Raw genomic sequence first — 10,633 nt, forward strand, 5'->3', positions numbered from 1 at the left:
GGGCTTAGTAGGGCAATTTCAGGTTTTGAAGCTTTGGTTCCTTTGATTCTTAAGAGAATGCGGCTCACATATATTTTCTGATTTGACTTCAAAATCTTTTAGAAATATAGATCATAATTTCTGTTTATGACTTTCAGTCCACTCAAGCAGCAGAGAAAAATAAGCATTCTTATTATTATTTTTGCCACTTGGTAGTCACAGATTTAATGTGAGGGTGATGCTATAATGTACTCAGTTATAAATGTGGCAGAAGTTTATTCAGTCTCTTCCCCAGGGAAACACTCTATGTATAATAGGGACCTGGGGGGATTGCATTTGCATCCTGTACCTTAATCTGTCCTTTGTCCCTTAGAGATTCAATAGTTTACTCAAGTTTTCCTTTCACTTAGGGATTGTCCATTCACCAAAGAAGAGCCAAATCTCCCATTTTCTGTTCATGTAGATTACAGAAATGAAGAGGAAGCCCTAGTCTCTTTTTTCCTACAAAAAACAGCTGATTCAAAAACAATTTATGTACCGAATATGTAGGATTCAGAAACTTGTTAAGAGAGTCTTTCACCCAGTTCATGGAAAAAGATATACCACACAAATAGAGACCAAAAGAAAGCAGGAGTAGCAATACTCATATCAGACAAAATAGACTTTAAAACAAAGGCTGTGAAAAGAGACAAAGAAGGACACTACATAATGATCAAAGATCAATCCAAGAAGAAGATATAACAATTATAAACATATATGCACCCAACATAGGAGCACCGCAATATGGAAGACAAATGCTAACAAGTATGAAAGGGGAAATTAACAATAACACAATAATAGTGGGAGACTTTAATACCCCACTCACACCTATGGATAGATCAACTAAACAGAAAATTAACAAGGAAACACAAACTTTAAATGATATAATAGACCAGTTAGATCTAATTGATACCTATAGGACATTTCACCACAAAACAATGAATTTCACCTTTTTATAAAGCGCACACGGAAACTTCTCCAGGATAGATCACATCCTGGGCCATAAATCTAGCCTCAGTAAATTCAAAAAAAATTGAAATCATTCCAAGAATCTTTTCTGACCACAATGCAGTAAGATTAGATCTTAATTACAGGAGAAAAACTATTAAAAATTCCAATACATGGAGGCTGAAAGACACACTGCTGAATAACCAACAAATCACAGAAGAAATCAAAAAAGAAATCAAACTTTGCATAGAAACAAAGGAAAATGAAAACACAACAACACAAAACCCGTGGGACACTGTAAAAGCAGTGCTAAGGGGAAGGTTCATAGCAATACAGGCATACCTCAAGAAACAAGAAAAAAGTCAAATAAATAACCTAACTCCACACCTAAAGTAACTAGAAAAGGAAGAAATGAAGAACCCCAGGGTTAGAAGAAGGAAAGAAATCTTAAAAATTAGGGCAGAAATAAATTCAAAAGAAACCATAGCAAAAATCAACACAGCCAAAGCTGGTTCTTTGAGAGGATAAATAAAATTGAAAAACCACTAGCCAGACTCATCCAGAAATGAGTCCTAGCAAATCAGTGCTGGTGCTGTGCTTACTCACTCAGTCTTGTCCAACTCTTTGTGACCCCATGGACTGTAACCTGCCAGGCTCCTCTGTCCATGGGGATTCTACAGGCAAGAATACTGGAGTGGGTTGTCATGCCCTTCTCCAGGGGATTTTCCCAACCCAGGGATCGAACCCATGTGCCCCTCATTGCAGATGGATTCTTTATTATCTGAGAAACCAAGGAACCCCAAGAATACTGGAGTGGGTGGCTCATGCCTTCTCCAGGGGATCTTCTTGACCTAAATAGAACAAGGGTCCCCTGCATTGTAGGTGGATTCCTTACCACCTGGGCTACCAGGGAAGCCCAATTAACTGGCCTATCAATGACTCACTTATAGGAAAAATGTTCCCTCTGAGATTTTCTAATCCATCAATTCTCTACACAGTCTAGAAATTAACTCTTATTAAAGAGTAAAGGAACAATGGGTCTTCAGGTAAAAGCTTTCTTATAATTTAAATGGTTCTGAAATAACAATTTTCTTCTGTATCAGAACTTGAACAGTGCAAAAAACTCAGGTTCTTGAGCACCCTCACCATTTTTGGTTTCCACACCGAGGTAGAGTTTATAGTGAGACTGTATCTCAGCCTGTTCTATCTACCTCTATGTGGCCTTTTTGTCACCTTACAAGGTGAAGAAAGTGCTCAGCAAGTTTTCAGATCTTTTTCAGAGGTGATTGTTTCATATATAGCTGTAGAATCACTGCATTCATGGAGGGAGGTGAGCTCAGGATCTTCCTATGTTCCCATCTTGAACCACGTTCCCTAAAACTGGGCTTCGCTGATAGCTCAGTTGGTAAAGAATCCGCCTGCAATGCAGGAGACCCTGGTTCAATTCCTGGGTCAGCAAGATCTTCTGGAGAAGCAATAAGCTACCCACTCCAGTATTCTTGGGCTTCCCTTGTGGCTCAGCTGGTAAAGAATCCACCTGCAATGCAGGAGACCTGGGTTCGATCCCTGGGTTGGGAAGAACCCCTGGTGAAGAGAAAGGCTACCCACTCCAGCATTTTGGCCTGGAGAATTCCATAGACTGTATAGTCCCTGGGGTTGCAATAAGTCAGACATGACTGATTAGTTTTCACTTTCACTAAATGTATACAGTCAATTTTTTCTCAATAAAACTGCAAAAGTATGAAAAAGTTACTAAATAAGATATTTTATTTTTTTAATTTTATTTTATTTTTAAACTTTACATAGTTGTATTAGTTTTGCCAAATATCAAAATGAATCCACCACAGGTATACATGTGTTCCCTTATTTTTAAATGACAGAAAATGTATGGCCATCGGACTTCTACCACTTTACTACTGGTGGCCCAGTAGTAAAGATTCCACCTGCCAATGCAGGGGACATGGGTGCAATTCCTGATACAGGAAGATTCTACATGTGCTGGTACAACTAAGTCCATTCACCACAACTACTGAGCCCTTGGGCCACAACAACTGAAGCCCATGCTCTAGAGTCCAAGTGAGGCAATTCCTGAGTTTGCGAGCCACAACTTGAGAGTAACCCCCACAGGCCACAACTAGAGATAGCCCAGATACATGTTTGGAAAAACTTAAGTATGGGATTCTGTCTCTTCAACTGTAAATTTAATGAAATTTAAACAGAGGTCAAGTGCTCTTAATTTTTTAAATTTAGTGTCACATTGATCTGGGCTGTTCTGACAATTATACATAGTACTGTTTATATGTCAGTCCCAATGAACTAATTCATCCCACCTCCTCTTCTTATTTTTTTTTTTGTTGTTCAGTTTCCCAGCCTTGTCTGATACTTTGTGACCCCATGGACTATAGCATGCCAGGCTTCCCTGTCCTTCACTATCTCCCAGTTTGCTCAAACTCATGTCCATTGAGTCGATGATGCCATCCAACCATCTCATCCTCTGTCATCCCCTTGTCATCATGTCCTAAAATCTTTCCCAGTATCAGTGTCTTTTCCAATGACCTCATTCTTTGCATCAGGTGGCCAAAGTATTGGAGTTTCAACTTCAGCATCAGTCCTTCCAATGAGTATTCAGGGTTAATTTCCTTTAGGATTGAGTAGTTTCATGTCCTTTTTGTCCAAGGGACTCTCTGCAACCCCATGAACTATAGCCCACCAGGCTCCTATGTCCATGGGGATTCTCCAGGCAAGAATATTGGAGTGGGTAGCCACTCCCTTCTCCAGGGGATCTTCCTGACCCAAGGATCGAACCCAGGTCTTCCATGTTATAGGATGATTCCTTACCTATCTCAGCCACCAAGGAAGCTTCTTCCCTTCTTAGTACCCATAAGTTTGTTCTCTACATCTGTGACTTTATTTCTTCTTTACCATTTTAACTAAAGGTAGTTAATCTCTGCCATTTTTCAGGATGTAATTTAAGAACTTTCTGGTCTGTGATTCAGAGAACCATTTTTGATAAAACTAGAAAACCAGACCTTCCAGCTCTGTTTAGTACATAAGTATAGTCACATTCCATAGTTTACCTGATGGACTCTCAGTTGTGAAAATTTCAACAATTTCCCTTGTTACTTTTTTGCTCCATTCACATACGTTAAGAAAGCAAAACCAACTAAGAATAAGTATGCTGTGCAAGCAAAATACCCTGACCCTCTTTTGAAGGAAGTTCAAATAGACAGACGTTGTACTTATTTCTAACTAAACTGTGTTCAAATTGCTCAACTCTCTGCTAAGTTATCTCTTTAGAAATGCCACCACTCTTTATTATAACAAATACTATTTAAACTATTTTATTAATTTTTTCCAATCAGTCAAAGACAAATTACTTTCAAGGAAACATTTTCTGTAAATGAAGCACATTTCATTTGCATTTTGATGTTCATGAAAGATTAGTAACTGGTTTTCAGCCACTCTTGCGACCACCTCAAATTATGATAGAACATATAATTTAGTGGACACACCTCTGTGATGTCCACAGATTTCTAAATAACACTGATATTATTTATACCTGTTTATATATACTTTTTTTTCAGCAAAGAAAACAAGTTTTTAAAAACAAAGAGTAAGTAAAAGAAAGGGAAAAAAGCAAAAAGCTGCAGCCAAGATCAACTATTTCACATAATTAGAACTTGTAAAGTTAAAATAAATTGTGTTAATATTGGAATCAGGGGAGGGGATGAGTGGTCTTTTTAAACTAAGACAGGATTTAACAATCACAACATCCAAAAAACTAACAGACAAACCAGTTATGCTGAATTTTAAAATAACTGAATAGTGAGTGGAGACTAGGAATGTGGCAAATGGTGAATATCATCAAAGGTATCTTAGAAAATATTTAAATTATCACTTGATACATTGAGTTGAGGGTTTTTAGAGTTTCCTTTTTTAACCTTTTTTCCCCAAAATGATAATAATTCAGGATCCTTTCCAGAAGTCATGGTCACAACTTGGTTCATTCATCCAATATTTTTTTTTTTAATTTCTTTAATTTCTCATTGCCATACCAACTGCAGTTCAAGGTTTTCATACCTAAATATCCAAATGGAAATAGCATATGGGAGCCAACAAGAAGGTGTTATTTAGTAATTTCCAAGTCCTCCAGTCCTGTGAGTTTAGTTTATTTTTTCTTTTACTTCAAGTAAATTATGCTTTTATCATCCAAATAAATTATGTGACCGCCACAATATATCTAGGGCCTTCCAGAATGGAGAAAGCAATAGGTAAGGGCTTCCATTATCTACCATTCTTTGTTCTAAATTCCTTTTTCTTAAATTGAGTTCCAGTTATCCCTAGCTATTTTATCTCCTGGGGCTTCCCAGGTGGCTCAGTGGTAAAGAATCTGCCTGTCAATGCAGGAGATAAAGGTTCCATCCCCAGGTTGGAAGATCCTCTGAAGAAGGAAGTGGCTACCCACTCCAGTATTCTTGCCTGGAAAATCCCATGGACAGAGGTGCCTGGCAGGCTAGAGTCCATCAGCTCGCAGAGTTGAATGTGACTTAAGCTACTGAAAAACAATTTTATCTCCTGAAGAGCTGTCCTTTCTCTACCTGCTTCCCCAAACATGACTATAACTTTTCCATCTTAATTTCCAAACACCACCAATGTATGGACACTGTACATTATAATTTTATCAAGGCTTTATGGACACTGGAATGTATTTATGATACTCAATGGAATATAAATTCAGATTGAAACTGTATCATGACCACTCCCAAGGGGAACCTCTTATTTACTGCCCATGTGTCTCTCTGAGTCCTGACATATTGCATGATTTAGGCTCCTTTTTCCCACATGTGCTGTTCCTGAATTACAGATAGTTGCAAACTTTCTAAATTCAAGTCTTTAATTTTTTTTCAGAAAAAGTAACTTCCTTGTTTGAACCAATCTGCTCCCCAATATATTAACCCCAAAGTTTTCCTAAGTCCCAAGAAAAAGAACAATCAAGCTATTTTTCGACAAAATAATTTTAAAAAGTAATAGCCACACTGAGGGAAATTCATTTATCATCTTGGGACAAGACAGAGTCACCTTTGAAATTAGCAGTGTTTTCTCATATTCCCCCATAACTGAAATAAAAGTAATAGAAGAAAGTAACAGCAAAATAGATTACAAAGTAGCAAACTTGAAATCAGGTTTTCTTTGTAAAGTTAGGTGACTTAAGTAAATCTAACCACTCTAACCTTAACTTTTGCATGCATACAATAAATGTAGTTTGATGACCTGTTATGTCTATGCTTGACTGTACAAAGGTTTAAAAAAAACTCTTTGCCCTATCCTTGATAGTCATCATAGAACTTTTAAACTCTGGCATTCTTGAAAAGAGCATGAAAAGAGTAGAAATATTTAATTCATGCTTTTAATAGCAAGTGGCCGATAAAAACACCCTCAGTGATACAATGTCACTCTATTGTTGTAGAATGCCATTATTTGAAGACCATGCATAATGTTCCAAAGGGAAAAAAAAAAAAAAGAGTTCAAAAGTGACAACGAAATAAAAAGATGGAGACAATGTTATGATTTAATTAATGCTATTACTAAACAGGAAAAAAAAAAAGGTAGAGAAGATATTTTGGTAATAGTGAGGAAAAAAAAAAAAAGACCCACTCCAAAAAGACTAGAAATTACTTATGAAAAAAGACTCAAGTTTCTTTTATCAGGTTAAGGAAAAAAATAGGATTAAAAGGCTGCCATAAATAATATATGATTTCAGCAAGAATCTCCTTGTCATATAACCAACTGCACAGACAGATACTCTTTGTTCATCACTATCTCATACTCAGGGTATTTTTCAGAGCAAGTATAATGTCTTTGTTCCTCAAGCTATAAATTAAGGGGTACAGCAAGGGAACGGTGTTGGTATACAAGACAGAAGAGATTTTTCCCTCATCCTTGGACCCAGAAGAAAATGGTTTGAGATACACAAATGAACCTGATCCAAAGAACAAGGAAACAGCAATTCTGTGGGAATTGCAGGTGCTGAGGGTTTTGGGTTTTCCTTACATGGACTTGATATGGAGGATGCTAGAGAAGATAAGACCATAAGAGATAAAGATGGTGAGACTGAGCACAATGATATTGATGCCCACTGCAATGAAAAGTACTAGCTCATTGACATGGGTACTTGTGCAGAAGAGCTGGAGAAAAGGGAGCATATCACAGAACAAAAATGGCTGATGATGTTTGCATCACAGAAAGTCAGTGTCAACATAGAGTGTGAGCCATGGCACCAGAAAATGCCATCAAGTAGGAACCAAGCACAAGGCTGGAACACAGTTTAGGGGACATGGCATTATACGAAAGCGGGTTACAGATGGCCACATAGCGGTCATAGGCCACTGATGTCAGCACATAGATTTCAGAAAGAGCAAAAAAAAACACAAAAAGTTAAGTTGGGTCATGAACCCCATGGAAGAAATAATGTTATTCTTTGATATGAAGGTAACCAGCATTTTTGGTGTAAACACAGAAGAATAACTGAGATCTATGAAGAACAAGTTGAAGAGGAAAAAGCACATGGAGGTGTGCAGATGTGAATTGATCCCAATTAAAGTTGCCACGCCCAAGCTTCCCAACACAGTGACTGTTTTATGTTACTAGGAACAGGAAGAACAAGGGGAGTTGGAGATCTGGTTGGTCTGTTAATCCCAATAGAAGGAATTCAGTCACAAATGAATCATTTCCAGAAGCCATTCTTCTCTAAGAGAATCTGTGGACAGAGGAGAAAGAATTACTCAGAGAAAAATTCAACTTTCCCACAACATCTGTTCTCAAAAGAATGCTGCATGCACTGGCAAGATCTGAGACCTGACCAATGTGGACTGTTGCCTATTTTACCATTATCATGAAACTGAGTGACATGGGCATTCCCTTGTTAGTCTTTATAAGCTGTATGAGCAAAAAGTATCAAGACTTAGCCTACAGCATGAAGCACTTTGCTTCCTTATGCAAACATGACTGCTGTAAAAACCACAGGATTGTGGAGAAGTTTGGACAAAGACATAGTCACCCTTCTATCCCTCATCAATTCTTCCTTCACATGACGCTTCTCTTCACAGTAAAATTGGAGACAGCAACCCCACTAACCTGGTACTGACCAACACAGATTTGACTTGGTGGAGGGGGAATCAAGAGGATTTTCTAAACCAAAACTAAGGGACCAGAATCTAGGAGGGATTAAGTTACTGCTCCATGTCACAAAGTAAAAACCATAAATATGGAAGAGTGAGATGTCTTTGATGGAACTGATTGAGATAACACATTCTCTGAGCGAAATAATGTCTTTAAACTTTCCTGGCACCCTTCCTTTCATGTATCCTTCTGGCACCCTTCCTTTCATGTATCCTTCTGCCAATTTTGCTGAATCCCAGGACTACAAAAATGAAAAAGAAAGTCATCTGTCTTAGCTCCCTGAACACTCATCACAAAAGGAGGGCATTAATATAAGTGGAATTCAGAAACACACCTTATTAGGCCATCAAACCATGCAATTGCCTTATCTGAGTTCTTACCCCATGTCTTAGAAGAGCAACTTCAGGCTCTGAGGCCTTCTTTCCTTTGTTTCTAAGAGGATGCAGCCTACACTTAATGTCTGATATGCCCCATAAATCTTTCAGAACTACAGCTCATAATTTTTGAGCAAATTGAGTTTTTATTATTATCATCTTTGCCACTTGGTAAGCCATAGAAGATTTAATGTGAGTGTAATGATGTCATACACTCAGTTATCCCAAGGCAGAAGCCTGCTCAGACACTTCCTCAGGAAAACATTCTAGGTGTAATAAGGACCTGAGGGGATTTTATTTACAAATATGACCATTATGTGTTTTTCACCGCTTAAGGATTCAAATGTTTACTCAAGTTTTCCCTTCACTATAGGTATTATTGTCTTCCCTGGCAGTCCAGTGCTTAAGACTTTGAGCTTCCAATGCAGGCGGCCGAGTTCAATCCCTGCTTGGGGAACTAAGATCCCACATGCCACGTGGTACAGACAAAATACATTTTGGGCTTCCCTGGTGGCTCAGCTGGTAAAGAATTTGCCTGCAGTGCGAGAGACCTGGGTTCGATCCCTGAGTTGGGAAGATCCCCTGCAGAAGGGAATGGCTACCCATTCCAGTATTCTGCCCTGGAGAATTCCATGGACTGTATACTTCATGGAGTTGAAAAGAGTCAGACACAACTGAGTGACTTTCACTTTCATAGAGATTATACATCCCCCAAGGAAAAGCTGAAAATAAATTCCTGTTACCTATTCAGCAAGATGATAGAAAAGGAAGCCCTAGAACTATCTACCCGCCATGAACACACTGATTTCAAGTACAGATTTCCTTTGTAAGAAATCCAGAGTCATTAAAAAGGTCCAGCTCCTAGTAATGTATGAAACCAGTTATACAGAAACTGTTAGGGAAATTCAGGAAATCCTCTTTTCATAGTACTTATTCTTCCAAAGAACCTTTAGGTTGGGACCAACTGCCCAGCTCTAGCTTCTCCCTGGGGAAGGAAAGGTATGCACTATGTAGCCAATGCCCCAGCTTTTCTTCAGGCTGCGCAGGAGACTGGCTTCAAGACAGCCTGTGTGTCAGAAAGCACAGGGGACCCAGGATAAAGAATTAGTACCTATCCTGGGTGAGAGAGAACCACCCAGGGCTAGAAGCCACTATAGCTCTCCCTCACTGGATCAACAGAGAACAAAGTACTGAAAACCCCTCTCTCACAGCTTTCCCTGGAGAGGAAGGAAGTGCACCATACATCTCAGGACACAGCATATCTGGGGGCTGCATGTGGACTTGGCTTCGGTCTTGCTTGTTTAGACCACTGAGGGGACCACGCACACTTGGAATACCTGGAAGCCCACCAAGAACAAAGAGAGAAGGCTGAACTAACACAAAGGTTGAGCGGTCCACACTGGCCAGGCTTATTAGTGCTCTCTCCAGCACAAGGCCAGCCCATGAAAATTAGGACAGGTGAGTGTTTTGTGCAACATGCAGACACCAAAAAGCAGAGTCAATGAAGATGAAAACTAGTTGAAATATTTTCCAAAAGAGTTTAAGATAAGCTACTCCAAACTGACTTTAATGGAATGGGTATGTAAATTACCTGACACAGAATTCAAAAAAGTATCACGCTTACTGTAATCAGAGAATAATACATAAACAAAGTGAGAATTTCACAAAGATACAGAAAACTTAAAAATACTAAGCAGAAATCATGGAGCTGAAGAATAGAACAGAGAGAACATAGAATGCCACTCAGTCACGTCCAACTCTTTGTGACCCCATTGACTGCAGTCTGCTAGGCTCCTCTGTCCGTGGAATTCTCCAGGCAAGAATACTGGAACAGGTTGCTCCTTCTCCAGGGTATCTTACCAACCTAAGGATTGAACCGCACACTGCAGGAGAATTCTTTACCATCTGAGCCACCAAGGAAGCCTAAAGAACATGTAAGTATGTATTTATTTACACACACACACATATTTAGTAGGGCTTCCCTAGTGGATCAGTGGTAAAGAATCCACCTGCAAAGGAGACATGGGTTCAATCCCTGGGTCAGGAAGATACACTGGAGAAGAAACTGGCAACCCATTCCAGCATTCTTTCCTGGGAAATCCCATGGACAGAGG

General features: G+C 39.0%; 1 pseudogene; it reads right to left on the reverse strand.

The window, feature by feature from the left end:
- On the reverse strand, positions 6,783-7,683 carry OR8B80P (olfactory receptor family 8 subfamily B member 80, pseudogene; annotated as a pseudogene).

This window comes from Bos taurus, chromosome 29 (genome assembly GCF_002263795.3).
Source record: "Bos taurus isolate L1 Dominette 01449 registration number 42190680 breed Hereford chromosome 29, ARS-UCD2.0, whole genome shotgun sequence".
Lineage (NCBI taxonomy): Eukaryota > Metazoa > Chordata > Mammalia > Artiodactyla > Bovidae > Bos > Bos taurus.